This window comes from Nanorana parkeri, unplaced genomic scaffold (assembly GCF_000935625.1).
Source record: "Nanorana parkeri isolate BGI_ZX_2015 unplaced genomic scaffold, ASM93562v1 scaffold69, whole genome shotgun sequence".
Taxonomy (NCBI): domain Eukaryota; kingdom Metazoa; phylum Chordata; class Amphibia; order Anura; family Dicroglossidae; genus Nanorana; species Nanorana parkeri.
The window spans coordinates 1,207,595-1,233,736 of NW_017306337.1; the positions used below are offsets into that span (position 1 = coordinate 1,207,595).

Genomic DNA, 26,142 nt, shown 5'->3' on the forward strand with positions numbered 1-26,142 from the left:
ATAAAAAATAGTAAAAAATAAATCCTGGAGGCAGGGCGCTGGGTGATGTCACACGACTGTTGGGGGGGCATTTTTTTTTCTTGCCTTGGGCGCAAAAAGAGCTAGCTACGGCTATGCTCCCACGGTGCTCGTGTGGCTGCCAGCTAAATGTTTTAGACGCCGCAGACGGAAAGGGGCAGGACATCTCTCCCCATGCGCAACCTCGGCCACACGAGCACCGCAGGAGCACAGGACGCCGGCACCTCTAGAACGCACTGGAATGCAAGCCGGCCTACTCCCTTCGTTCAGGGGCAGGAGGGGGCATGGGGTTGTATTGAAGTCAATGGCACCGCAGCTATGCCCCCAGCCCACAGTGTGATCGCCTGCCTGCATTCCGGTCTAGTGCAATCTGCCAAAATAGTGCTTGCAGCATTTTTGCAGATTGCAATGGACCGGAACGCAGTACTAATGTGCCTGCATTCCGGGTGCGGGCGATCGCACTGCGGGTGAGGGGTACTTGCACTGCCCCATATTGCAGGACTGGACCCCACTGAGGCTGTGGGGGTGCCCAGGACCGGACCCTACTGGGTCCCCCCACAGCCTCAGGCCCCGGTGCGGTGGCACCGGCTGTAGTTCCGCCACTGCTCCGAACAAAAAATTGTGGGCGCCCCTGCTCTAGTGTATTCCGCCTAGGTGCATATGGAGAATGCAGAGGCTGGTGCTTATAGGGAGCTCAGCTTTTAGGCTAAAACCATGCCATAGGGCAGAAGTAGCCAAACTTCACACCCCCACTGAGGTGAAAGTACAAATCCCACCATGCATCTGGCTCTTGCAGTCATGCCTTTGACTGTCAGAGTCTTGCAATGATTTAAAGGACTTGAAGTTCCAGAGCAGCTGGATGGTTGATGTTTGGCTACCCCTGCCATAGGGAGTCCTTTGGGAGCTAGCAAGATCAGAGAGGAAACTGTCCCCTTGTCTACTCCATTCACAACTTCAAACCCAGCTACTTTTTCAAGTGCCTACAGCCTTATACTGTGCATTTTACTGGTGACCTCTTATCCTGACCGGAGTTTCCCTTCAATCACACAGTCTTGGCATAAAGTCCTGCTTTGAAACAAGATATATGAAGGGTGCTTGAATGGGCAGCAGTTCACTAATCAAATAAAGTAGCATGTTTTGCTAGGTCTGTTGGTGTCTAGATCAATGTTAACTATGCCTGAACAAGACATCTAAGCTGTCTTGAAAGCTTGCAGCTATAATCTACTCAATCGGTAAAAGGTATCATTTCACTCTGCATTGGCCAAGGTTAAAATATAATGGTAATTTCAGTAAAGTTGCTGCCATTGTACGTATTTATATGCTGAGTTCATGGAAAGAGCAATTTGAAGAGCTTTCTGCTGCAGAGATATGAAACAGAAGGGATCAAAACTCTAGGTTTCCACAGTTGTTCACTTGGCAATTACAACAAGAATTCTAAATATGACTTTTATGTTGTTTCCTTTGCAGTATGTTTCCATTAATTGGTTAGTTTTGAATGCAGGATGCTGTAGATCTGTTGTTTTTGTTATTTGGCATGTAGGTACACAATCCTTGGCACCCAAAGCAACACCCCACCACTGGGATCACTAATGGACACTGAACATTTGGAATATTGTGTAAATTGCCTCATTTGAGATGACCATGGGGAAAACAATTTGTGGCAAAATACAGGGAGAAGCGGTCTATGTGCATCTGACTATAGACACAGGCCTGTTCACACCAATAGGAAATCCATCCCTGGTAGTGGTCTCCTTCCCATAATTACTGTAAAAAGTAATGGCAATATAGAAACATCATAAATACAAAAGCGTTGACAGTTCTGGAAATATTTATATAACGGGACTTATCTTTTGTGATGCCACTTTCAGCTTTTTTTAAATAGACAAGTATATTCCATTGGTAAATTTAAGACTTTGTTTCTCTAAGTCTACGTGCATCTGGCGTTTGATAAAAAATTTCCTCTGACTTACCAGTTTTGTCAAAAGTTGCGTCTTGCCAAATCCTTTCTTAGACTTTGTAAAATGTATGCGCAGTAAATCAGAGTAATCCGTATAAACATCACAGAAGTTATTCTGTAAGCAGCAATAAATAACAAGGATCTAGAAAGAAACAAAAGTCGCCCGTCTCCAAAATGAAATATCCCAATGGAAAAAATAAATGTTAGTGACATGCTTGTATGGCAGGTTTTATACCAGAAACTTTATGAACAGGGAATGACAATTTTAACTACAGATATCTGTCCAATTCTTCTGACAATCTGACATATATCCTTTTTTAAATTAAAAAAGACCCTGCTTTGCCACTTGTCTGACACAGAATTAAACTTACACACATGCTTTCTCAGTGGTAGTGACAAAGTTCCATTGCAACTACAGTTAGCATTGCCATACTACTATCATTGCAGTCCAGTGCCATGAGTACCCATCCACATAGTCAACAGTGTCCATTGTTGCTGTAATGTCTACTTGTTCCTGCATGTTCCCCCAGTGGAAGCCCTGCGTGTGGAGTGGCGTGAAGGGAGGTGCAGTGCTGCCTTTTATCACCAGAAAAGGCCGTTCCTTGTACGAAGTTTTAATCTACGAGTCCCATCGGAGAGCCAGGAGTTTCTAGAGGTGACAAATGGTTTGCCTTGCTTTGACGCTTGGCCTTTGCTCACAAACATTAAGCACTGCAAGTTCAAGCCTTTTAATCCTGGCTTTGTTGTGCATGGGAAAGCATGTTTAAACTATGTAAGGTTTATAATATAATAGTTGCTTGTGGGTAGCTTCATATAAACTGGGGGAGAGAAAGGTCCTGATTTATCAAGCCACAGTAACATTTAAGGCATGCAAAATAGTGCTTAAGGCAGAGGTAGACAAATGGATATGTAATTCGGGAGTCAGTCTGTCCAATCCAGGGGCCAGCAGAACTTTTTATAAACCAGCTTTGTTGAAAACAACTAGAGAAAACCTGAAAAGTTAAGTGTCAGCTATCATTTTTACAGAGCATTGGCTACCTGGCTCTTGGGATTTGTCCAGCTCTGGCTTAAGGCATGCTGAAATGTCATACAATATTGTTGACTGAATGGCCACTTTAGCATACTGCAAACTTGTATGCAGTTCTTAAGTGTTACTTGAAGCTTGGTGAATCAGAACTAAAGGTGTCTTTGTTGAAAGAAAGCTGTACTGAGGAAATATGGAGATTCCTGTTACCGGATTTTCATTCTGAAAATGCAATTTCTGGTGTAGGTCAGGTATTGTGTATCCGCTCTGACTTTCCTAATCAGTATGCTTGTCCTAGAGCGGTGAAAGTATTGAAGCCAGACAAACAACTAGCTTTTACAGAAGGAGAATGGTAATGGAAGCTTTTATATTTATCTCAGAACAGGTTTCCTTTAAACTTTTAAAGAATAACTGTACTCATAACAGATTTCTTCATCTGAGGTGGAAATTGCAGGCTTTGATCTCTTGTCTGGGTCTTAACTGCTTTTTAGGAGCTCACTAGGAAGATCCCCTAAACCCCAGACAGTATGGATGCAGAGATACCAGTTCCAATACCAGTGCAGATACTTGCCACTTTCACGAGAACTACCAGGGTTGCAGCTGCGACTGGGCCCTGGCGCTCCACCACTGTCCTGAAATCATTAGTCTGTATTGTTTTAGAAAATCTGTCACATGACACTAAACAAAAATGTATTAGTAATTGGTATCTGTGAGTACCAGTATTGGTACTTGTACTTGGTCTGGAAAAAATGGTGTTGGCTTAGGGGCACAGCGTCATAATTCATAATTCATAATTGTTCCACAATACATTTTGGGTTCCCCCATTTTGTCTTGGAATGATATTAATCCAATATAGTTCTGTTGAGAAACACATACATTCCTAGGACCCTTGAGGTGTTTCTCACCCCTCCCACAATGGAAATCAGTTTTTGGAACTAGGTCTTTATTTTTCTGAAAAAGAGAATGACATCTAGAATCTGGTTGCTATGGGCAATGCAGAATGCTTTCCTCCAATTCATATAATACAGACCCAGTTGTATTCACTACTCTTACTAATGTATGATGAATGTATTCTAACAGTGATTATATATTTAAAGTAAATTATACTATAATAGTGTGGAAATGTATCTTATTTCAGTTAATGTCATCAAACAACTATATGCATTGTAGTCGGAGAACATATCCTTCCTCTCTAAATATGTGACAGAGATGCTGAGCATTTGATGGCTCCATGAGTTTCATGTGACTGGATCTGTTGGGATCATGACTACATTTCCATGACTTGAGTCTGTAGGCATACATGATTTATTGCCCAAAAAAAGCACCACTTTGCTAAAATCACCTCTCTTACGCAGAAGATTTTCTTCTTTTCCTAGACCTCCACTAGTTCAGTATGTTGTGACAACATAGAATTACATTTAAAAAAATGTAAAGAAATTTGTGGTCAACAACTTTACGGGAAGGTCATAGGCCTTTAGTGCCGATTGGTAAATCAGCCCCGTCTTTGACTGAAATATGGCAGCTGCCATTGCTGACTTGTTTTTGAAGGTGCTGTTATTCTTGTTATTGGCCCAGAATAAGCATTTGCATATCGGACTTTAGGAAATCTTAAATGAATATGCATATTCTGCATCAGTGACTCCCTAAGAAGGGAAGGAAGGACAAGAATGACAGCCCTGAAGCTTGTACCTTTTAAAACAGGTCACTATTGACATCTCCATTTTGTTCCTGGCAGCTTCCTTTCAATAAACTGGTATAATGATGTAACATGGTAAGTGCCCATTCCACATTATGTAGCTGCAGTTATACCCTTAAAATGACCATGTTGTCCTTTTTAAAAGACAACAAAAAAAAACCCATTCCACCTGTGCCACTGGCTGTTATTAGTTTTGTTTAAAAGCTGCAGCCCCCAGCATAATCTTCATATCACTACTATATTTTGTTGCAACATAGGGTCCGGCGGATAGAACTGTGGCCTGCAATGGTGTCCCAGGCACCAACACCTCATAAAATTCTGCAGAAAAATTCTTTATAAATAAAAACATATTCATTGGGTTTAACATGTGGGCAGGGGTTAGGGAATGGGTGTTTATATGGAAAGATTCCGAGACAAGTATTTAGCTTTAGGACAAGTTACCTTTAAATACTAACACACATGCAAGTAGGGCACTGATTCAATTTAATTAACCACAGAACCTGTTTGACTTATATACAAGAACTGAACCACTGCATGAAAAGAGTATTTCACAATTACAAACTCAGTTGCAAAGGTGAGTCTTGTTAGTCTAATTGTCCATTAGCTGTATGTCTCCACTTTAAAAGATCTGAGTCTATTACCACTTTGAAATGTGAGTTTTCCAAGCAACACAATAAGTCAGAGTTCTGAGCAGTTAGTACCCACATTTCAGGTGCATTAATAAAAAAGACCTGCAAAGTTGCTTTATTTAATAAATCAGAACTTCAGGCTGATGAAAACAATGAGTTTTCCCCCTCCCTATCCTGTGAAGAATATACTCTTCATTTTTTGGGGCGGATGAAATAAGACGTATAGTCCCTCTACAGCCTGTGTCCTGGCCTATTTCCTCCAGGGTCAGAATGTGGATTAGCAATTTAATATTATCACGTACAATGCAGGTGGCTGCTGGTTCTGCATTGTACGTAATGACACTGTCGAGAGGTTAGAGACCAGGTAAGAAAAGAGGCTTCTGGCTGGGAAACTAGTCATTGGAACCAGCAAGGAAGATTAAGGTATTACACTGTGGTAAATCATTCTATAGACAATAATAATCAATAGGATCTGCGCCAGTAGAGTGTAGTGAAAGCTACCAAGCACTAATGATCATAACAATCCAGGGAATATAAATATACAAAATGTGCCAAGCTAAATATTAAAGCATAAAGAGGACAGTATCACATATCTTATCAATAAATGTGAAAACAACTAAAAGTAATCATAAAAATATGCCATCCTATAGACAAAACAAGCACTATTTTCTTCATTTGCCTGGTGAAGTTTCATTTTTTTTAAACCAGCACCACCAGGAAATTCAGACCATCAATAACATATAAAAAAAACCCTAATCCATAAAACTATTAACATTCACAAATTCACATGTGAATGTGTGAATAACGTAACGTATGCGAGAGAGATCTACCGGATATGACATTATGCACCCTATTGAAAACCCACAGGACTGAACAGCAGCTCACTGCTGCGCGACAGTCCTGGTTTTTACAACACATTGTAACCAAGATCGTATCATGAGTAAAATAGCAAACAAGAAATAATGTGTGTGCCAAGAGTGAATAGTAAGAAAACATGTACTATACATATAATATACCAGGATGGCAGGGTAAAGATAGTGCACCAAAAGGCAATGTATCAAGAGTGAGCGCTTGGCCAGGGAATCAAGAGGGTAAGGGCTAGTTCACACCATCCTCAGTGCGTTCCGGCTTGATTGTGGCCGGAACGCCCTGGATCGCATTCCGTCCGGCTCACTTTGATTTGAGGCGGGAAGGGGAGTGGCAGTACATTGAACTCAATGGCACCGCAGCCACGCCCTTTCGGCTGCAATGCAATCGGCCTCATGGAACGTGTGGCACATCAGTTCCTCTCCAGTGCAGTCAGAAAAAATAGTGCGTGCACAACTTTTTCTGACTGCACTGGAACACAGTCACTGATGTGTCACGCGTTCCTGTGCGGTCAATCGCATTGAGGCCAGAGGGCGTGGCTGTGGTGACATTGAGTTCAATGCATCGCCACACCACCTCCCGCCCCAAAACAATATGAGGCGGCCAGAGTGCGATCCAGTGCATTCCGGCCACAATCAAGCTGGATGGTGTGAACTAGCCCTCAAAGTAATGAAAGGCAACAATGGGAATACAGCATCCTTGTTTCTGGACTGTGACTGATACATACTGATGTCAAACACAGTCTAGCATTTTCAGAAAAGGCCTGCAATGGCAGCATCCATACTTCTCTCATGACAGAGTCACTTATAAAATTCTAGACCAAGAGATTGTTACCATTTTACTTAGCCCACTAAAATGGATGTAGTGATTCAAACTCTTGAATAAAATTTAAAAAGTAAATTTACGAACAGGAACTAAATCCATTTTGTTTAGGTGTAGATGTTAGGAGACCCCAACAAAGTAGGCCTCCTCAACATTTCTTGGAAAGTGTCTTTATGGAATCTGGTCCATCCTTTTACAAAGCATTTATTCAATTTAATTTCATTAAATCTTTACAATAACATGAACATAGGTAGCATAATACAATTATCAGAGGTTAAACATAAGAGTAACAAATTCTGGATGGTACACTGATTGCACGTTGAGTAGGAATCCACCGTAATTCAGTTGTCAATGGCAGGTCTTCTACATTGTCTTTCGTTTTGTTAGGCAAATGCCCACTTCTTACAGACAACTACATTTGTTATATTGTAATCAAAACTGTTATTTTTTTTAGATTTGACCCTCAGCTTAGAAATACAAAGCTTTTGTCCAAGAAGTACTCTGGTCTAAACATAAATGTTTCCAGAGCTTCTAATGACAGAGCTGTTAAATCTATAAATATAGCCTACTAACAATTTGTCTCAGCTTCTGAAGCTGGAGGAGCCTCTTATATGCAAATTAGATGATCTCCAAAACCAGACAGGCAGAATAATTTGTTTTCCATTCCTGCCCCGCGTTATCATCAGTTAGTCATTAGTCCACCCATTGTTACATCATCATGACTGACACATGAAGAAGAAACGTTCATAGGAGCAGATGCAATGCACAGCGCCAGAGGCGGCTCTAGACTTTGTGAGGCCTTAGGCAAAACTCAAATGTGAGGCCCCCACTTGTACCAATAATGTAAAAATTATTAATTATTAAAATTGGTGTTAGAGCAAAGCGGATGTCCAGCGGAGGGGCCCAGGCCGTTGCATGAATTTTACAGCCTACATAGGTAACCCGCCCCCCGTACCGTACCGGCACCCTCACCTTTTTGCTAGATCCAGCCCTGGTCCCCTTTCACCTTCCCACCTTTTCTTAAAGCGGAACCCCAACACCCCAGTACTGTGAAAGGAGAGAGAGAGCAAAAAGAGACAGCTAGGAGAGAGAGCGACAGCCAGGAGAGAGAGAGAGACAGCCAAGAGCGAGAGAAAGCCAGGAGAGAGAGACAGCCAGAGAGAGAGAAAGCCAGGAGAGAGACAGCCAGGAGAGAGAGAGACAGCCAGGAGAGAGAGAGAGAGACAGCCAGGAGAGAGAGAGACAGCTGAGAGAGAGAGAGAAAGCCAGGAGAGAGAGAGAAAGCCAGGAGAGAGAGACAGCCAGGAGAGAGACAGCCAGGAGAGAGACAGCCAAGAGAGAGAGAAAGCCAGGAGAGAGAGACAGCCAGGAGAGAGAGACACAGCCAGGAGAGAGAGACAACCAGGAGAGAGAGAAAGGGAGAGAGAGAGAGACAACCAGGAGTGAGAGAGACAGCCAGGAGAGAGAGAGAGACAACCAGGAGAGAGAGAGAGACAACCAGGAGAGAGAGGGACAGTCAGGAGAGAGAGGGACAGTCAGGAGAGAGAGAGACAGGAGAGAGAACGTAGGGGGAGCAGATCTCACTGGCCCCCCAACCCTCAGTGTTCTCTGTATCAGAGGAGCTTACACTCTAATGTCCCCCCACAGTCACATACTATTATACATTTATATAGCTCTGACATATACCGCAGTGCTGTACAGAGAACACTGAGGCAGTCACATCATTCCCTGTACAGAGGAGCTTACACTCTAATGCAGAATGGCACCAGCTGTTGGGGTTCTACATATCCCAGCAATACATTTATACAGCAATGCAGAACAATATATGAATTAGACTCTGGGCATAGCAATGCACTGGACTATGGGCATAGCAACGCACTGGACTATGGGCATAGCAACGCACTGGGCTATGGGCATAGCAAGTTACTGGGCATAGCAATGCACTGGGCTCTGGGCATAGCAACACACTGGGCATACCAATGAACTGGGCATACCAACGCACTGGACTCTGAGCATTGCAACTCACTGGACATAGCAACGCACTGGGAATAGCAACGCACTGGACTCTGGGCATAGGAACGCACTGGGAATTGCAGCGCACTGGACTCTGGGCATAGCAACGCGCTTAGCTCTGAGCATAGCAACGCGCTTGGCACTGAGCATAGCAACGCGCTTGGCACTGAGCATAGCAACGAGCTGGTCTCCGGGCATAGCAACGAGCTGGTCTCCGGGCAGAGCAACGAGCTGGTCTCCGGGCAGAGCAACGAGCTGGTCTCCGGGCAGAGCAACGAGCTGGTCTCTGGGCATAGCAACGAGCTGGTCTCTGGGCATAGCAACGCGCTTGGCACTGAGCATAGCAACGAGCTGGTCTCCGGGCATAGCAACGGGCTGGACTTTTGGGCATAGCAACGAGCTGGTCTCCGGGAATAGCAACGAGCTGGTCTCCGGGCATAGCAACGAGCTGGTCTCCGGGCATAGCAACGAGCTGGTCTCCGGGCATAGCAACGAGCTGGTCTCCGGGCATAGCAACGAGCTGGTCTCCGGGCATAGCAACGAGCTGGTCTCCGGGCATAGCAACGAGCTGGTCTCCGGGCATAGCAACGAGCTGGTCTCCGGGCATAGCAACGAGCTGGTCTCCGGGCATAGCAACGAGCTGGTCTCCGGGCATAGCAACGAGCTGGACTCCGGGCATAGCAACGAGCTGGACTCCGGGCATAGCAACGAGCTGGACTCCGGGCATAGCAACGAGCTGGACTCCGGGCATAGCAACGCGCTGGGCTCTGGGCATAACAACGAGCTGGACTCCGGGCATAGCAACGCGCTGGGCTCTGGGCATAGCAACGCGCTGGGCTCTGGGCATAGCAACGCGCTGGGCTCTGGGCATAGCAACGCGCTGGGCATAGCAACGAGCTGGGCTCTGGGCATAGCAACATGCTGGGCTCTGGGCATAGCAATGGACCCAGCTGAGGCCTGCAGAACCCACCATAGATCCTGCACAGGCCGCACAGGCCACACAGACTCTCTATGGTGGGCTCTGCAGGGTCTCAGGTGGGCTGGTTGGGGGGGCCCTTTCCTTGCAGCTCCTTACCTGCCGCAGCGGCTTCTTCAAGCACCGGACCCTCAACGGCCTTCTTCACTGGACCGGTGGTGCAGGGCCCCGGCGTCCTCCACCTCCTCCCCTGTCAGTGCCCCCCCCGCCGGTAGTTCCATCCCTGCAAGACTCCAGGTGACCCGTCCCGTTCTTACTGCCTACCCCCATGCTCACTGTCACTGCTGCCCCGGCGGTTCCCTACCTCGTGTGCGGCTGACTGCTTGTCCCGGCTCTCTCTCGCTCCTGCTGCTGGGGCTGCACTGACACTTGTAAAGCCGGCCTGGGCTGCGAACGGAGCAGAGTCCCAGCAGGGGAATATGTAGTGCAGCCTCAGTGGGTGAGCGCGGGTGTCGGGACAGACGAAGCGGTACTTTTTTTTCTCTGCCCACAGTTCTTGCCTTCCCCTGTTATAGACTAGGCGAGTTAGGCGGCTGCGAGGCCCTCATAAGCGCGAGGCCTAAAGCGACTGCCTAACTCGCCTAATTAAAGAGCCGCCTCTGCACAGCGCCTACTTTTTTAAAAGATTGCTCAACATATGTATGACTATTTGTGCAATGGGATCCCATAAACAGGAAGTGGTCTAATAATTGTTTTCACACAAGAGTCACAAAGCTCTTACTTTAAGCTGGCCATACACTGTTATATTTTTTATATTGAACTTGTGGGGCGAACAACAAAAAGCAACAGATTTCTCAATCCACGAATCACCCAGTGCAGTTAGAATTGGCTGCCGTCACTGTAAGGCCGACATTTTTCTGTCTGGCTGCTTTAATTTTGCGCTCAAAGGATGCCATATGGGAGGTTGCCGACAGGGCCACGCACTGAACGAAATTCAGCCAGTTCTTCAAGAACAAGCCAAAATTCACAAGGTATATGGCCAGTTTAAAGGTGCCCATACACTGCTCGATTCTCGTACGAGAATCGGGCGAAATCCCGCGATCGTACGAGAATCGAGCAGTGTGAACTAAGACGTGCGACCGTTTCTACTGAACGGTCGCACGTCTTTTGTCGAGCCAACATGTTCGAAACCCCGCCGAGAATCGTATGATTCTCGGCCGGTTTCTAGCCTGCTCGCCCGATAGCTGCGGAACGGGCCGGTGTGCGCACGCGCACACTGCCCGTTCTGCATTGCCGTCATTGGAAGCCCGCCCCTCAGCGGGCTTTCGATGATCGCAAGTACGATCTGCCCGTCCAAGGTGGGCAGATCGTACGGGCTTTCAAGAAGCATACGACCATCGCAAGACAAAAGTCTTGCGACGGTCGTAAGGTGTATGGGCACCTTAAGACCTACACATTTTCTAATAGGATTGAGTTAGGATCCTCAGTGAAATTTGTTAGAATTCTGTGGCAAAACATTTATAAATAGACCCCTGAGTGGTTAATTTAGTGTTGAATTAAATTGTATCAAAATAATCTGTATAGCCTATTTAGGTGCAAACAGTGCTTAGCATTGTTCCTTATTAAATACTGTGTGTATCGCCTGAGCATGCATGACCTTAGTTAAGCTGCATATACACTGTTATGATTTTTTGTTCATCTTTTGTGCTGAACAGAAAAACATCTAAGCAATGACTCCATCAATGCAAAACAGCATGGATGGAGGAATCACCCATTGCAGCTATTGTATTATGACAGTTGGTCCTGCTGGCTGTCAAAACAATGTACAGCAGGTGCTGTTTGGCCAACAATTTTCCACCTGGCTCCTTCAATTTTTTAAGCGAAGGATGTGGGACGGAAGCCAGCAGACAGGGCCACCCACTGAGCAAATTTTGGTTAGTTCATCAGGAACCGGTCTAAAGTCACTCAGTGTATAACCAGTTTTACTTCTTAAAGGGTGTCCCTTGTTTATACTTAAAGGGAATCCCACAGTTGTAGATAAATGATCTTCTTCATTATGAAGGAGATATTAATATTTTAATATGTTATGGATTTCAACTCTTTTACAGTTTGATTGGAAAAATATTGCAGCCTGGTCTCTTAATGAAAAAGATCCACTGTCAAATAAACACTGTTTGTACTTTGCTAGTCAACCTACGCCTGTCGTGGTCTACAGATACAGTATCTATGCTGGCTCATATCTTTCTAGTGCCCTTGAGGTCCAATTCCTGGGTTTTTGTAATATGCAAAATGTCAATTTTCAGAGCAGTGTCAATAGCTGTGCTGTCCCTTGCTGCCTCCTGCATCTTCATATTGGATCATGACTGTGACAGAGGATTACTGGCAAACAAGAGGATGTGGGAGGCTAGAGGGGACAAGCCAGCATTTAAACACTGCTAGGAACTTTCTAAATTTGCTGCAATTTTGGGGCCTGCTGGCTGCTACAAGGGTACGAGTTTTTGCTTTCTAGTGACAGTTTCGGTTCCTGTGTACTAAGCAGGGTGGATTTTAGTCCCCATTTACATCTCAGCAATTTGAAGTGCCTTTCCAGAAGCTCTTCAATACTCAACATTTAGATTCCCATGTTCTTCTATTTTGCTTGTTCTCCTCCTAGTAACTCATTTACCATTTGCTAAAATAAAAACACTCAAGCCTTAAAACACATGAAAACTGTGTGTACAAATGCACAAAAATGTAGACTTAAAGGAGAACTCTGGACAAAAAACTTATTAACCCTTGCAGTGGGGCTACACCCGCACTGCAGGCGTTAACTGCTTGTTTTCATCTAGGTGATAACAAGAAAAAAAGTTATACTCACCTGATCCTCGGAGCCTGCTTGCTCTTAGACCAGTCCATCCAGCCTCTTTAAGGTCCTGTAAATCATGTTCTATACATAGGGGTCTATTCACTAAGCTGCCTTAGGCAGCCGAGTGACTAACCGACCCCAAGCGAAGTGAGCCCAACGCTGTTCGGCTATTCACTTCAGGCTGGTATGGCTGATTCCAGCCGTATATCGGCTGAAATCAGCCGTATATCGGGTGGCTTTGTGTGGTTACGGGTCGGCCGAACATGCCCAGCATGTTCGGCTGACCCGAAGTGCAGAAGGAGTTCGACTCAGCCGATCCAACATCTGGATCGGCTAAGCCGAACCTCCGGCAGGCTACTCGCTACTGTTCGGTCTATTCTTATAGATGCCAAACAACAGTGAGTGAATAGCTGAGCGGCATTCGGCTCGGCTGTTCTGCTCGGTCCCTCTGTGGGACCGGGCAGAATAGAAAAAAAGTTGCAAAAGTAGAAGAAAAAAAAAGAGATTAGAAAACGATTGTGCGGAGCTAGCAGTGACAGCTAGCTCTGCCCAACTGTTTTCTATTGGCCGGGCGGTTCTGCTGCCGTCAAAAAGAAACCAGGTAACCAGGAACGCCATCTGTCATTCCTCCCCCGGACGCTCTGGGAGTCTAATAGGCTCCCGGCCGCACGGGAGAGAAACACTTTCTCCTAGAAAGTGTTTACTCTGCTCGATTGAGCAGAGTAAACCTTTCCCTGCTCGTTTTTTTTCTTTTCTTCTGACATCGGAGCCGTTGGCTGCCGTCAGAAGAAAGAAAAAAAACGAACACACCAGAGGAATGCACAGCTAGATTCCTATTGGCTATTTCACTTTGCAATAGCTAGTTTGCTATTGGCTATGGCAAATTCAAATAGCCAATAGGAATCTAGCTATGCATTTCTATGGTGATTTTTTTTTTCTTCTGACGAGCAGGGAAGCAGGGAGCAGGGAAAGGTTTACTCTGCTCAATCGAGCGGCCGGGAGCCTATTAGACTCCCAGAGCGTCCAGGGGAGGAATGACAGATGGCGTTCCTGGTTACCTGGTAACCAGGAACGCCATCTGTCATTACACACTGAGTACACGGAGAGTCCGCTCTGTGTATAATGACAGCGTCCCTGGTTAGCTGGTAACCAGGGAAGCTGATCTGTCTGAAAGTGGGCAGAGCCAGCCATGAGATGATGGCTGGCTCCGCCCAGCTGTCAGAAGCAGGCTGTCGCTCGGCAAGCTTCGGCTTTCACCTCTGCTCAGTCGAACCGAGGCATATGCCTTCGGCTCGAGTGAGCCGCTCGGCCGTCTTCGGGAGCTGTACGGGCTATAGTGAATAGCCCGTACAGCAGGGGTCCTGGGGCCGAAGCTACGGCTCGATCCTTCGGCAGCTTAGTGAATAGACCCCATAGTGTATAGGCATGAGTGGGCTGAGGAACATACCAATGCTGCAGTGTAGAAGGTGACAGGCTTTAGAGGCAAGAGACGCAGGGACCGGCTCAGCATTTCAGGGAAGTATAACTTTTTTTGCACCTAGGCAAAAACGAGCAGTTAACCCCTTCAGTGTGGAGGTTGCCCCACTGCAAGGGTTAATAAAAGTTTTGGCTGGAGTTCTTCTTTAAGGCAATGTTTGTATCCGCTCTATGCAGTATATATTAGGCAGTCTGCCCACAGTGTTGTTATATTCTAGAGGAATGTAAAAATCTTGCTCTGACAACATTAGATCAAAACATCCCAATTGCCCAATTTCAGACATGGAAAGAATGTGTAAGTCTTTCAGTCACAGAGGCAAATAATGATATTGACTCTCTAACCAGCAATGTAATTTGTTATGTGATCATAAAAGCCATATTAAAGGAAACCTGCTTTGAGAGAAACACAGGGCTGCCATTGCTCACCTCTGCCTCTGATAATTCCAGCTCCCTTGTCATTCTGATCTAATGGCTTCTGTGCTTTCTTAGTCATTGAATCGGGACACGTATACAGATCAGAGTTCTGCCTTCACTGGCTGTTGCCTTGTTTTCTGTCAATGACTCGCAAAAGTATTACTGATACTTTAATATTAATATTCAAAGGGGGGAATTTATCAAAACTGGAGCAGATGTGCATGGCAACCAATCAGCTTCTCTCTTCAGTTTGTTCAGTTAAGATTTGAAAATGAAAGAGAGATGTTGATTGGTTGCCATGCACAGCTGCTCCAGTTTTGATAAATTCCCCTCTGTGTCTTTTTCTCATCTACCTAAAGATCCATTTTTATTATCAGCTTTATCCTTCTCCCCTGATTGTGTTGGGCTTATCAGTGTTTATAGGCTCAACACACATAAAGCAATGGCAGAGACTGTGGTGCCAGCAAAGGGAGTCAGACTAGCCAGAGGGGACCTGACCACAACCCAATGCTCATATGAAGATCAGGCTACTATGAGGTTCCCATAGGAAGTTTTAATGAGCGCTTCTGAAGTCAGAATTGTGCTTTCCTACACGTGGGGATTTTCCAGCTTGAAGTAAAATCTCCATGATGCCTATCTCATCCTACCCTCCTTTCATGGATAGGGAAATAAGGTGTTGGTAACAAAGGCGGATACCTACCCATGACCTATTAGCTTCAACCAATTATCTATTAAGCATCACTGCATTGTAGCTGAACACTTGGCATCAAATATAAGCATTTGCTTCATGAATGGATTGTTAGGGTAAGCCCTTGCATTACATACTTTTGGGAAAACTAAAGTAGATTTAATAAATGTTGTACAATTGGATTGTAACATGTGGGTAGCCTAAAGCTGAACTCTGGGACAAGCAAATATTGTCCAAATGCAAGAATTCCTATTCTTACAATGTATTCTTACTGAAATCTTGGTGCAGATCTGTGCAGTAATTCACTGTGAAGGAACTTGTATTAAGGCCGGTCACTGCTGCTCTATCTTGTGCAGGGTTTTCGTATCCGCCCCCTCCCGTAGTTTTCTGCAGACAGCCTGTAGTGGGTGGGGCCTGTTGCAACACGGTGATGATGTCACTGATATTTCAGAAAGTAATGTCTGCATTTGCAAAGGCATTTGGTGCCCACAAAGTGGATTATATCCTTTGTGGTTATTGAGGAATATATTTAAATGAAAGTTTTTGTGCCTGGAGTGCAGCTTTAAAGTGACACTAAACTCAGAAGTTAAATGTTAACAATGCATTCAAGTACCATAATTATTAACAATACTGGACCTTATTTGTGCCAGCTCCAAGCTGACTCCCATGATGGGCTACAATCACAATACAAATTAGTAAACTAAACATAAGATTGAAGTCCATCACAGGAGCGATGAATACTTTACAACACACGCATGGACCATGGGGAAGAAAAGTAGCCACCCTCCAGAAGGAAGGACAGTGTCCGCACCAATTCAGAGATGATTTGAGGATTTACAGCTGAGTGATACACAAATAAGATACATTTAGTCAGAGCCAACGTGTGACACTGCAGCTGTCACATGTCGTTTCTATTGATCGACAACAGAGCGATCACAAACCACTGATCGCTCGGTTCGTGATCTTCTCCCTGCAGAGAGCAATTACTGTCAGTCACCCTCCCTGCTGGGATTCACATCTCCGTTCATCCAGCGCTGACTTGAGGGACAGACATGGGTGGGGGTGAGCGCAGCTGTCTCTGGCTCTAGGGAGGCAGAGCCAGCTTTTCATCAGGCAGTGGGGGGGATCCCAACAAAATTGTTGGGATCTTTGCTGGCTGCAGCGCGGCTCTGCGCTGTCAGCATATAGTGGGTAATAGCCTGCTATTTGCTGAGTTTTGTACTCCTGTGACTCAAAAGAGAACTATGGGCAAAAAAGGTTTGGCCACAGTTCTCTTTTAAGATTTAACTCTTTGAGTTTAATATCACTTTCAGTGAAAGTTTTTATGCCCGGAGTTCAGCTTTAAGACATGCCTCTCCTGGAAGTACCTGAAATGTGAACCTGTGTCCATGTACTATGTCCCAAGATTGTGCTTGTTTACCTTAACTCTACTTGTATGGGATGTTTGCAGAAATCATGGTCAAGGCATGTCTAACTAGGTTAGGCTAAAGTGCAGCCTGATTATGATCATTGGAGCATTCAAACTCATCAACTGGAGTGTTTCCTGTTGGCTTAATATCAGATTTATAAACTGTTTGCCTTTTTGTTGTGATTCTTGTGCATGAGCATCCTAGCATGCTTAAGCATGTCTTGCAGCAACGCGATCATTTGTAAACAAAGCAGGTTACATTGAAGGTGGTTCTCCTGTTGCCTATCATCGATGACCTTGGCGTGTGGTACTAGGGGGGCTATCAGTCACCTTCACAGTGCATTCCCTGTGATGACTTCGGACACGGAAACCTTTTTTCTGCTCTTTCAGCCTCTCCTCTCTTTGCTTAATCTCCCCCTTATTTATTTTTCCTCTCCCTCTCTCTCCCCCACCTGATGTGTTCTCTTTGTATCCTGGGAGATTCTCTCCATGCTGAGGTTTCCATAGAAATTCACCTTGTTGATGTTGGATCTCAGTGAGTAGGTGGAAGGAGGGGGAGACGAGTGAGCACCACCTGTTATAAACTGGATGTGATGGAAAACTGCAGAGCATGTCGTTTGCCCCCCTTATATTTTTGTGCAGAGCATGAAAAGCCTTCATTGCTTCCCGACACTTATTATCGCAGAGCACTATATGCATTCCTCTCTCTCCCCGACAGAGCGACACGTATGTGTTAAGTTTGGAAGATCTGCAGCAGACCAGAAGATCCAAAAGTTTGGACAGTTCTGGGATTGTGGTATGTCAAATGGGATCCATTCTCATTGTTATGATGTTCCACATCTCTGCTTTCTCTTCTCTTCTACCTGTTTCTTTACCATCTGTTTATTGATTACTTTTTCCTAGAAACTTGTTAGTGTTCTTGATGTGTTTAATAAAATGCAGTGTTTATCGTTGTGGTATACACAACAATTAATGTGGTATTAAACCGTATGTAGCTCCATTGTGACCCATCTGTTGTGCTAACAAGGACATGCTCTGTAGACATCTGATCGACGTACACAACTAATGAACTCTATTCATGCAGCATAAAACATTGTATGTGACATGTTTTACTTATCATTTCAAAACCGTCTGTGGGATAAAGCCGTGAAATTTCCCATATGTATAGCTTTAAGTTGTCCATCTTTTCTCTTTTTAAATGCAAACATGCCACCTGTCTTTACAACATGTGCTTATTTAAAAAGTGTTTATTTGTTCACGTTAATCTGTGTGAAAAGTACATGTTTCCTTATGAAATAGTGGCATCTGCGAGGACTCTAAGAATGCTGTGCTGATAACAGAATTGGCATATGACCAGTCAGTAGGACTATTAGTTGTCCAGGTTCCCTGATTAAAAAGGGTCAGTGAGTTTGCCGTCATTGTTGATCCCGTGGGCTTGATTTCCAAAGGGCAAATAAGCTGTTCAATTTGCAAGAGCATTTTAAATTCTCCCATTGCTTAGTGAATGAGATGAAGCTCCAATGACATGCACCATCAAATCATGTGCAAGTAAAAATAATGTTTTTTTGGTGTTGGTTTTTTCCTTACATGTGATTGGATGTTCTTTGCAAAGTGAATTGTCACCACATTCACCAAGCTAAGGGGGAAACGTCCCTTGCAAAGTGAAAATTCCCTTGCAACGTGCACAGCCTATTTGCCTTTAGTAGATCAACCCCCATAAATGGGAAACATTTGGTGTTATGTACAGAATTGTAATATTATTTAAATATATTAAGGAATATATTTAAATAAAATGTTTTGTGCCCGGAGCTCAGCTTTAAGTGGCATAATAGTTACGTAGGGTAGCTATAAAATATGGACATTGTTGTGCTTCTGTCTGAAATTGTTTTACTATCCAAATAATTATTTGACATAAATAAGAACTCCAGCCAGAAATAATCGTAACCCTTTCTGTGGTGATACAAGGGTTAAGTGCTCGTTTTTGTCTAGGGATGAAAATAACAAAGTTATACTCACCCAAACCGGACCCTGCAGTCCCTATCCTCTTCTGCTCCAATGAGGGTATGTCCCTTGGCGTCCTCCCGTCCAATACACTGTATTGGACGTGATGACTCACAGGACTATAAACTTCCGGAGGAGGGGGGTGAGAGGTTGCAGGGACTGGTCTAGCAGCCAGCTAGCTCTAAGGTTCAGGTGAGTGTAACTTTGTTTTGTTTTTTGTCCCAAGATGAAAACGAGCAGTTAACCCTTGCACTGTGAGGGTAGCCCCACTGCAAGGGTTAAGATTATTTATGCCCAGAGTTCTTCTTTAAAGCAAATCTTTTATTTAGTTGCAGTGACATAAAACACAGTAAAGTTGCAGCAGAATGTTAATGCAGAAACTCAGAGGTACCTTCAGCAGACTTCTAGACCATACCAAGAGCAGCAGAACGCAAGGGGCTTTGCTATGCAAATAGGAGCCTCAGCTAGAAAATGATCATGTTCTGCCCCTCTTGTGTCTTCTAATTGGTGAATAAGCTAGGCTATCACATTTAGAGGCTAAGGCGTCTAGAGGAGCTGGAAGGGGGGGGGGGTCCAAAAGCATTTGCCTCTCGGTGTCTGTAGTAACGTATTGATGAAACTTTACATTGTTTTAGTTCACTATAAATTCAGTGCTAAGCAAAACTTTCACCCAACACGGCAATTCAAACTGAGCACGTTTCGAATGGAAAAAAAGCACTCAGTGGATCCAGATATAGGCAGCTTAACCTTAGTTGTAAATGGCAATATCTGCCTCTTAATGTGATGGGTGGCTGCAGTGACCAAAAATTAGCTTTTAGAATTAGAGGGGGCAGGGTCAAGACCAACTTTTACACCATAATCGGAGGCTTTCATACCATTTCAGGTGCCAATACCAATCCATTTTTTTTTTTAAAGCTTTGACATGCACGTTTTTGATGTGTGTCTGTTTACATCCATTTACCTCCATCCACCATCCATCCAGTTGCAGGCCGATAAAATGGAACTCTTTAACCTTTTTTTCCAGACTGAGATGGACTCAGAGGTAAGAGAATGTAAAGGGGAACACATTCACCTGCCCATAGACTAACATTCAGCTTCTGGTCAGTTCCACCTAAAAAACTGACAGGTGGATCTGATAGGACCACTCATATGGACGGGGCCTTAGGGGGCACTCATGCCTGGGCATCAGCATTTTTGCGCGCGGTTTGCCTAGCGTATTTCGTGCTTTTGTTGTGCATTTTTACGATCATTACACGTGCACATATGAAAACGCATGAGTACGCACAAAAATGCACATAAAATATGCCCTGTGCATTTTTCAGGTTTTTCTATTGAAGTCTATGGGGCCAAACGCGCGCAAAAACGCCCCAAAGAAACTCAAGAACCTTTTTGAGCAACAGGCGTTTTGCAGCTTGCGACAAAACGCCTAGGTGTGAATGAGGGCCATTGAAAGGAATGGGAAATTAGGTGCTGAGCGTTTTGTTGCACATACATATGCGCAACAAAACGCCTAGGTGTGAATGGGCCGTTAGTGGGCAAAGAAATGGTCACTTTAGTGCAAAGGGCAGCCATTTAGTACACAGGCAATGTATAGCAAAATACCTCTTGAAGCTGCATGCCTCAAAGTACTATTCAACATGCCTGCACCCAGAATGAACTTGTTTACCCTGTAGAGTCAATCAGGACGTTGGCAGAGTGAAAACATGTTGCTTCGTCTAAGTAGCGAATTACCATAAATCCAGTCGATTTTTTAGATGAAAGTTTCTGTTCAATTCTCCTCCTGTTTAGTGATTTTCTATAGAACGTAGGTTCATATGCTCCATCTGTACTTGCACTTTTTTTGGTTACTGGGTTTTTTTTGTATTGATTTAGTTTGTAGAATTTCATTAGGTAAAGTTTTTTCCTATAATTATAAAAACTGCAGGCTAGTTAAAATGTAAGTATTACCTTTCATTTAATGAGCTGCATTGGGACAGAAGGTGACTTGTTGCTACATCATCTGAGCTTAAAATGCTGAAAAATGTATTCTTGTGTGAAAGAACCCTGCACAGGTTGTTTTAGTAAGAAATTGATGACCCTGAATACCATGGTAAATAAACAAAACAGTACATTTCTAAACAAGATTCTTCACTGTGCTGTCCCCTTCCTCTGCGAGGTTGATGTTGAGAATGAAATCAGAACCTGCAAAAGCTCTGCAGTCCACATATTGCTGGGTATTATATCTGCATACTTAGCATAGCTGTGTAATTGTTCACAGCCATGTACTGCTAGAGATGGTCATTTCAGTGTTAAGGATACCTGTATTAAAATATCCTTGTACCTTAAAGTGCAACTGACGCCCAAACGTTTTTTCTGTAGTTTTTGGATAGAGTGGAGAACACCTGTCACCTTTTAATTGCGGTCTGTGTCCCTATCATGGAAATTCACCTTCTTCATTTGTCCTGGTGATCATTATCACTGAAAGTGAAAGAAAATCCAAAATTTTGGGTTGCCTTCAGAACAGGAATAGATGTGAAATCTTCCAATGGGGGCACTAGTTCTGGTGATACTGATGGCCACAAAGGACTTATATCTCTTTGAATAAAATTTTCCTTATGTCATGTTGTGGCTATCAGACAGAAAGCAAAGAGAAATCTCACCAATGGGACACAGATGGCAAAAAAGCCATATAACCCTCCTTTACTCTATCCAAAACAAAACAAAAAAAGGTTGGGCTCAGTTCTACTTTAAGGAAATTACATTTTAAACAAATCTGTCATGAGAGAAACATGGAAGTTGCCGTTGCTGACTACTTCTTAAAATACTGGTTGCCTAACTGACATTCTGGAACTCTTGCTTCACTGCATTGAAATTCAGGTGGCTATGAGGCAGCGGAAGACCAATTAAAAGATACTCTAATAATGTATAGAGTGAAAATGGCTACAGGAGATAACACTGGCTGGGTCAGTCTAAGTCCCAACTTGGCATATAAGTACCCCAGGGGTACTTGGCAGCACGTTTAGGGTTACTTGAACATATTTTTGTAATGGTGGATAAAAGCTGTGGCTGTGGGGAGTCAGGGACTAAAAGTGTGCGGAGGGTTGCATTTTCCCACACTCATTCTATGGTTCTGGCTGCCAACACCTCAGTTATTCCCCAGCTGGGGGGTGTGATGTGCCCTTCACTTCTCAAGTGCAAGGAGCCCTAGATCCAGGGAATCCAGTGTCACAGACCACACCCCCAAAGAGACTCCAAGATAACACTGGGTACATCACTGCAATATGGCTTTCCCCAAAGAGCCCCCACCCCTACCCCAGCCTCCTAGCTCCCTCCTTCATCCCACTGACCCCAACACCTGTGGCATTTAATGCCCTCCTACTGTTTGTGCAATTTGGCCACACCTACCATTCGGCACTATGCACTTCACTATTAGCCAAGCCCCACCCCCACAGAGGGGTACAGTTTATACAAATCAACTGCCAAGGGGTACTCAAGTAAAAAAAAGGTTAGGAACCAGTGATCCATCAGGCTGGAAAGGTTGCTGATTGTGTAGAAGTAAGCTAGCACAGCAGTTTACTTTTTATGGCCTGACGTATACAGTAAGTATGAATACAAGTCAACTAAAAGCAATCTCTAAAGTGTCTCATTATGAATGAATGAATAATCAGAGCTCTTGTGTTTTAGTGCCTTTATACACATACAGACAAAGCATATCGTACCATAGAATGACTGGGTATTACAGTGATGTCCCAGTCTGGTCATGTTTGATGGAAAGAAAAGTAGAAGAATATTATAGGGTGTAGGTTATACATTAGCTATGCATTTTGTGTCTATTGGTCGTGCTGGGTTAGATAAATGTAGAGGTTGATAAATTGCTGGGATGGATAAATAATACTAGTACTAGTCATATGGTCACATGATCTCTCTTTTAGTGGACGATTAGCCAGCCTGATTTACTAAAGTTAAATAGGCAGTTCAAGGGAATGTTCACTTTGCAGGGGAGTTTCCCCTTAGTTTAGTGAATGAGGTGAAGCTCTGCTGACTTCCATCATCCAATTATGTGCAAGCAAAAATGTATTTATTTTTTTTGAATTTGATCTTGCATATGATTGTATATTATTTGCAAAGTGCATTTTCACCACATGCACTAAGCTTGGGGAAATGTCCCCAGCAAATTCCCTTGCAAGGTGAACAGAATATTTGCCTTTAGTAAAAAACCCCCGTTCTCTCTGCTGGAACGGAGGATTAGCTGGTCTGAACTGTGGTCTACCCTTCAGCAGAGACCATTTGTCCAAGTATCTAGAAATATGTTTCAAGCCTTCTTATTCTCTTTATATATGTGTTCTAGCAAAGCTTTATAGCTTTATGTTGGTGTGCAATTTAATGTCTGTGGGGACCATTTCTTGTATCAGCCTAGTGATGAGAAATTAACATTTATTGGAGGTGATAGGTATTCTATGGGGTTTGTACCATGACATATAAGGGGTCTACTCCTGAAAAAGAGATTATATTGTTACACAAGCAGGATGCAGGATATTTCACAACTACCTGGCCATAACGCTTCCCAGACAAATCATCCTTAGAAGTATGAGTATATTTTTTAATACAGCCAGGAAATCTTTTGAATCTACCCCAACAGAGACCCTATTTAAGTCCTCCCAGTTTCCCAATGCTGATCATTTGGCAATTGTATGCATGCATACAGCCAGGAAATCTTTTTGATCTACCCCAACAGAGACCCTATTTAAGTCCTCCCAGTTTCCCAATGCTGATCATTTGGCAATGGTAGTATGAATGAAGCAAGTAAAGGCGGTTTTAGCAGTGTCTCGGTCTGCTATACAGCAATAATAACATCATTTTGTCTAACATGACCGATTTGCTTTAACCTCCCTGGCGGTATGATTATTCAGTATTTTAGCATCCCAAAGCGGTACATTGTTTTTCATGGAAATATGTTGTTTTACATTGTAGGCCTGTGATTCTTAGTAAATCTTAGGAATAACTCACCTAAATCTGTCCAAACAAGAGTCCAATAGACATCCCGGGTATGATAACGTTTGAAAAACGAAATCATAAATGATAATATAACAAATAATTAGAAATAATTACACAAAACAATAATATAATAATTAAATTTAATTAAATAATGTATTCAAACAAAAAACACTGACATCTGTCAAAGCAAGGGTGCAATATTACTTCAGTAAACATCTCGGGTATGGTAAACTTTGAAACACGCGACAGCACAAAGTCCGACGTCACAATCGGGACAATGGAACCTGGTCTCTTTTCGGATTTTTTTGCCGCTGTCATCGCGCTTTGAACAACACACCATGCACAGCCTTGTAGGTGCTGACTTTCTCTCTGTTGGTGGGATGTAGTCCATGAAGTGACGACCAGTCAGGCGTTCTGGGTTGACAACGCCAACAGCACGACGTCCAGATCTACTCACTGATGGCGTATGGTGGTTCAAAAAGATTTGTTCGGAGATTTTCCAGATGAAGTCCGCATGCGTCACAGGCTTGTCACTTAGTTTTTTTAGCAGAACGTAGGCATTCCACAAGCACTGCTCAAGAAGATGCCTGAAGATCTTCTTATAATATTTCTTCTGCTGTTTCCGCATTGCTGGATAGAAGCTCATGGCTTGGTCCGCTCTGTCGACACCTCCCATGGTGGTATTGTAGTTTATTACTACTAGCGGCTTCATGACGTCTCTCCCACCTTTCGTGCGTACCATAGCAGTGGAGGCATTATGCACAGTACTCATTAGGCACACGTCTTTTTTGTCGCGCCATCGCAGTGCCATCATTTTGCCTTTCTGCCAGGCAACTGTTTCTCCAGCCTTCAGCTTCTTCTTGCCAAACACTGGCGGCAGGTCACGTCGATTAGCCCTAACGGTTCCATAGGCATCCGTTTTGTGTTGCAAAAGGAACTCATACAGTTCTGGAGATGTGTAAAAGTTGTCCGTTGTTACATAATATCCCTGATTCAGCAATGGCTCAATGAGTGAGACAACGGATGATGTTGCCATTCCATAGCTTTTCCAGTGTACATCACTGAGTTCCAAATATAGCCAGATGACGATTCGCATAGCATATAGGTTTTGACGCCAAATCGTGCTCTCTTTGATGCTGAGCCTTCCCTTGTAGGCCATTAGCCTTTCGTCTATGGTGATGTCTCTTTCTGGCACATAGGTTTGTTGGAAATTTCTCACAATCATCTGGGATACCTTCCAAATTTTTTTCAGTTTTGGGGCGGGATGAGTGGCTTCATCGAATTCCTCATTGTCCGCGAAGTGTAAAAACTTCATGATGAGGGTAAACCTATACTCCTACATGGCCGTGGCAAAGAATGGAGTGGCAAGTATTTTATTGGTTGTTCAATACCACTTGTGCAGAGGTTTCCCCACCACTCCCTAAAGAATTATTAGGCCCAGAAACTTCCAGATGTCATCTCTGGTCACATAATATCTGTTTCTGTTTCGGGAAAACTTCCGATGCATTGTTGCTGATTGTTGTTCATTGTACCGGTTGGTCTCGGTAACAATTTAATCAATAACCTCATCGGTAAGAAATAATTTTAGGTAGGCCAAGGGGTTGTCATGTTCCACATCTACGTCACACCAGATGCTCCAGTAAATGGGAATCTTGGGGACGCTGCGTGACAATCAATAGGGCACCAAGTTCGCACATCACTTAGCTCGGGCGCAGAATCAACACTTTTGTCACTTTCAGTGTCTGACAACGAACTTCCCCACGCATCGCTGTCGCTCAATTCAATAAGTGATTCCACATCACTATCGCTATTTTCAAGCTGCTCAAAAACCGCTTTTAACCTCAACGGACGCTTGTTTGATGCCATGGACGCTCTCAAGTTTTCCAGGCAAATAGAATAGTAAAAGTGCAGGCAGAACACTGGTAATATCTCTAGGGACAAAGCTGAGGTGAAGGAATTTGTTACAGTAACATAATAGCACTGTTTTCAATGTACTACAATGTATTCTGTATGTATTGGGTGCTTTTATGTTCGATCCGCCTCCCTACGACGGTGAAGCTAGCGTAAGCTTGAGACGGATGCCGGCATCGGGCGAAGAAGACGCTGCAGGGAATGTGGGACGAGGAGAGTGTGAATTCAGGGTATTCCCGAGTGTGGCTCGGGGTTACCGCTCCTGGTCAGGAAATTTAACCCCGAGCCACGCTCGGGAATACCTCCAGGGAGGTTAATAAACTTTACAAAAAAAATCCCGAAAATGCAAAGGTGAGCAGCAAAGGTAGAAAGAGTTGTGCTTGTTTGTTACTTTATTCTTCTAATTTGGTTCTAATATACATTTTTTTTAAACTTCTGTTAGAGTTAATGTATTCTGCGTGTCTTATGTTTTTGTTGCATATG

At 43.9% G+C, this 26,142-nt stretch overlaps 1 protein-coding gene across 2 annotated transcripts in view; it reads left to right on the plus strand.

The window, feature by feature from the left end:
• The window catches only part of FAM131A (family with sequence similarity 131 member A), a 71,672-nt gene that overhangs the window by 37,767 nt on the left and 7,763 nt on the right, over positions 1-26,142 (plus strand). The window contains exons 1-2 of one of the 2 annotated variants that reach the window (XM_018576514.1): positions 2,509-2,630; positions 17,492-17,569. The exons of the other annotated variant lie outside the window; for it this stretch is intronic. The gene's annotated coding sequence lies outside the window, so the exon portion shown is untranslated. Of the gene's footprint in view, positions 1-2,508; positions 2,631-17,491; positions 17,570-26,142 lie in introns of those variants that run through there. 2 annotated transcript variants of the gene reach the window in all.